Here is a 4,820-nt window from a genome sequence, read left to right as displayed (position 1 = left end):
TGATGGATGTGATGATCGTGACAGTCATCATCATTCTCAACTTATGAACGCGTGCCTGACAACCACTTCCGTTCTAGCTTAGATTGAATGGATATCTCTTGGATATCTAATACAGGGGACTGAGTCCGAGTTATTAGTGTCTTCGTGGTATAAGTTAGAACCCATGGATGGCCATTCTTGAGAATCCGGAAAGTCTAAACCTTGTCTGTGGCATTCCGAGTAGGATTCAGGGATTGAATGACTGTCGCGAGCTTCAAACTCGCGAGTGCTGGGCGTAGTGACAGACGCAAAAGGATCAATGGATCCTATTCCAGTATGATCGAGAACCGACAGATGATTAGCCATGCAGTGACAGTGCATTAGACCATTTTCACTGAGAGGACAGGTGGCCATTGACAACGGTGATGCCTAACATACAGCTTGCCATGGAAAGGAGTAGGAAGGATTGGATGAAGACAGCAGGAAAGCAGAGGTTCAGAGGGACGAAAGCATCTCTATACGCTTATCTGAAATTCTCACCAATGAATTACATAAGTACCACTATGCTATTTTATATTTTATTTATCTTTTACTTATCAATTCATAAAATCAGTTGAATCCACCTGACTGAGATCTACAAGGTGACCATAGCTTGCTTCAAGCCGACAATCTCCGTGGGATCGACCCTTACTCACGTAAGGTTTATTACTTGGATGACCCAGTGCACTTGCTGGTTAGTCGTACGAAGTTGTGAAACAGAATTAAGAACATGAATGTGCGTATTGAGTTTTTAGCGCCGTTACCAAAGAAGGAATGATCACGATTTCGCACACCAAGTTTTTGGCGCCGTTGCCGGGGATTGTTCGAGTTTGGACAACTAACGGTTCATCTTGTTGCTCAGATTAGGTAATTTTATTTTATTTTATTTTTAAGCTTTTTTTTACTTCTTATTTTCGAAAAAAAAATATACAATATTTTTTTTCTTTTTCCTTTTTCTTTTTTACAAAATTAATTTCCAAAAATCCAAAAAAAAAATTATATTTAATAAAATCATAAAATCAAAAATATTTTGTGTTTCTTGTTTGAGTCTAGAGTCAATTTTTTTTGTTTGGTGTCTTGCATGTGTTTGTTTTTCTCAAGAATTTTCGAAAATTCATCATATGTTCTTCATGATCTTCAAGTTGTTCCTGGCCAGTCTTCTTGTTTGATCCTCTTATTTTCTTGTTTTTGTGTCTTTTCTAGTTTTTCATATGCATTTTCAATTTGTTAGTGTCTAAAGTTTGCAAATTTCTAAGTTTGGTGTCTTGCATGTTTTTCTTTTCTTGAAAATTTTCAAAAATAAGTCTTGATGTTCATCTTGATCTTCAAAGTGTTCTTGGTGTTCATCTTAACATTCATAGTGTTCTTGCATGCATTAGTTGTTTTGATTCATAATTTTTATGTTTTGTGTCAATTTTATGTTTTTCTCTCTCTCATCATTAAAAATTCAAAAATAAAAAATATCTTTCCCTTTTTCTCTCTAAAAATTTTGAAAATTTGGATTGACTCTTTCAAAAATTTTTAAAATTCAATTGTTTCTTATGAGTCAACTCAAATTTTCAATTTGAAAATATTATCTTTTTCAAAATCTTTTTCAAAAATCAAATCCTTTTCATTTTTCTTTCATAATTTTCGAAAATTTCAAATTGATTTTCAAAAATCTTTTTCTTATTTTCATTTCATATTTTCGAAATTAATACCAACATTTAATATGATTGATTAGAAAATATTAAGTTGTTACTTGCCTATTAAGAAAGGTTCAATCTTTAAATTTTAAAATCATATCTTTTTGTTTCTTGTTAGTCAAGTAATCAACTTTAGTTTTCAAAATTAAATCTTTTCAATTTCAATCATATCTTTTTCAATTTCAATCATATCTTTTTCAAAATCAATTTCAAAATTCTTTCTAACTTCTCCCCTAACCTCTTATCTTTTTAAAATTGATTTTTAAATCTTTGTCAATCAATCTTATCTTTTTGTTTCAATCATATCTTTTTCAAAAACAAATTTCAAATCTCTTTTAATCAATCATATCTTTTGTTTCAATCATATCTTTTTCAAAACTGCCCAACTAATTCTCTATCTTTAATTTTCGAAAATCCCTTCCATCTTTTTCAAAATTTCGTTTTAATTAACTAATTGTTTTAATTTTAATTTAATTTAATTTCAATTTTAATTTTCGAATTTTAAATTTAAATTTAAAATAATTTTATTTTATTTTGTTAAATTTTCGAATTCTTCTCTCATCTCTAATCTCCTTCTATTTATTTATTCATCCATTAACACTTCTATCCTCACCCTTGTGTTTAGATTCTCATCTTTTCCTTCTTCTATTCTTACTTTCTTCTACTCACATAAAGGAATCTCCATACTGTGACATAGAGGATTCTATATTTTCTTTTCTGCTTTCTTCTTCTTTTTCATATGAGCAGGAACAAGGATAAGAACATTTTTGTTGAAGCTGATCCCGAACCTGAAAGGACTCTAAAGAGGAAGCTAAGGGAAGCTAAAGCACAACTCTCTGGAGAAAATCTGACAGAAATTTTCGAAAAAGAAGAAGATACGGCCGAAAATAATAACAATGCAAGGTTGATGCTTGGTGACTTTACTGCACCTAATTCCAATTTACATGGAAGAAGCATCTCAATCCTTGCCATTGGAGCAAACAATTTTGAGCTTAAACCTCAATTAGTTTCTCTGATGCAACAGAACTGCAAGTTTTATGGACCTCCATCTGAAGATCCTTTTCAGTTCTTGACTGAATTCTTGTAGATCTGTGATACTGTTAAGACCAATGGGGTTGACCCCGAGGTCTACAGGCTTATGTTTTTCCCGTTTGCTGTAAAAGACAGAGCTAGAGTATGGTTAGACTCTCAACCTAAAGATAGCCTGAACTCTTGGGATAAGCTGTTCACGGCTTTCTTAGCCAAGTTCTTTCCTCCTCAAAAGCTTAGTAAGCTTAGAGTGGATGTTCAAACCTTCAGACAGAAAGAAGGTGAATCCCTCTATGAAGCTTGGGAGAGATATAAGCAACTGACCAAATAGTGTCCTTCTGACATACTTTCAAAATGGACCATTCTGGATATATTCTATGATGGTCTATCTGAACTATCAAAGATGTCCTTGGACCATTCTGCAGGTGGATCCATTCACCTAAAGAAAACGCCTGCAGAAGCTCAAGAACTCATTAACATGGTTGCTAATAACCAGTTCATGTACACTTCTGAGAGGAATCCTGTAAGTAATGGGACGCCTCAGAAGAAGGGAGTTCTTGAAATTGATACTCTGAATGCCATATTGGCTCAGAACAAAATATTGACTCAGCAAGTCAATATGATTTCTCAGAGTTTGAATGGAATGCAAGCTGCATCCAACAGTACTCAAGAGGCATCTTCTGAGGAAGAAGCTTATGATCCTGAGAACCCTGCAATAACAGAGGTGAATTACATGGGTGAACCCTATGGAAACACCTATAATCCCTCATGGAGAAATCACCCAAATCTCTCATGGAAGGATCAACAAAAGCCTCAACAAGGCTTTAATAATGGTGGAAGAAACAGGTTTAGCAATAGCAAGCCTTTTCCATCATCCACTCAACAAAAGACAGGGAGTTCTGAGCAGACCCCATCTAGCTTGGCAAACATAGTCTCTGATCTATCTAAGGCCACTCTAAGTTTCATGAATGAAACAAGGTCCTCCATTAGAAATTTGGAGGCACAAGTGGGCCAGCTGAGTAAAAGGGCCACTGAAACCCCTCCCAGTACTCTCCCAAGCAATACAGAAGAGAATCCAAAAAGAGAGTGCAAGGTCATTGAATTAACCATCATGGCCGAACCTACAAGGGAGGGAGATGACGTGAATCCCAGTGAAGAAGACCTCCTGGGACGTCGAGTGATCAACAAGGAGTTTTGCTCTGAGGAACCAAAGGACTCTGAGGCTCATCTGGAGACCATAGAGATTCCATTAAACCTCCTTATGCCATTCATGAGCTCTGATGAATATTCTTCTTCTGAAGAGAATGAAGGTGTTACTGAAGAGCAAGTTGCCAAGTACCTTGGTGCAATCAAGAAGCTGAATGCCAAATTATTTGGTAATGAGACTTGGGAAGATGAACCTCCCTTGCTCACCAATGAACTGAGTGATTTGGATAAACTGAGATTGCCTTAGAAGAAATAGGATCTTGGAAAGTTCTTAATACCTTGTACCATAGGCACTGATGAGCGGATATTTTATACGCTTTTTGGGGTTAATTTCATATAGTTTTGAGTATGATCTAGTTAGTTTTTAGTTTATTTCCATTAGTTTTTAGGAAAAATTCATATTTCTGGAATTTACTATGAGTTGTGTGTTTTTCTGTAATTTCAGGTATTTTTCTGGCTGAAATTGAAGGAGCTGAGCAAAAATCTGATTCAGGCTGAAAAAGGACTGCTGATGCTGTTGGATTCTGACCTCCCTGCACTCAAAATGGATTTTCTAGAGCTACAGAATTCGAAATGGCATGCTTCCAATTGCGTTGGAAATTATACATCCAGGGCTTTCCAGCAATATATAACAGTCTATACTTTGCACAAGGATAGATGACATAAACTGGCGTTCAACGCCAGTTCTCTACCCAATTCTGGCGTCCAGCGCCAGAAAAGGATCAAAAGCTGGAGTTGAACGCCCAAACTGGCACAAAAACTGGTGTTCAACTCCACAAATGGCCTCTGCACGTGAATTGCTTAAATCTCAGCCCAGCACACACCAAGTGGGCCCCAGAAGTGGATCTCTGCCTCATCCATCATAATTTACTCATTTTTTGT

The 4,820-nt window shown here is 35.7% G+C and overlaps 1 non-coding gene across 1 annotated transcript; it reads right to left on the bottom strand.

Annotated features, from left to right (window-relative positions):
• Window positions 1-2,973: 2,973 nt before the first annotated feature.
• LOC148577346 (small nucleolar RNA R71) lies at window positions 2,974-3,077 on the bottom strand. The gene has a single exon (XR_015903750.1). It is a non-coding gene; the product is annotated as a small nucleolar RNA R71 (small nucleolar RNA).
• Between the last annotated feature and the right edge of the window lie 1,743 nt (window positions 3,078-4,820).

Source organism: Arachis ipaensis, chromosome B1 (assembly GCF_059453495.1).
Source record: "Arachis ipaensis isolate K30076 ecotype BB chromosome B1, ASM5945349v1, whole genome shotgun sequence".
Lineage (NCBI taxonomy): Eukaryota > Viridiplantae > Streptophyta > Magnoliopsida > Fabales > Fabaceae > Arachis > Arachis ipaensis.
Note: the sequence above shows the minus strand (reverse complement) of the source record. Positions and strands in the feature narration are given on the sequence as shown.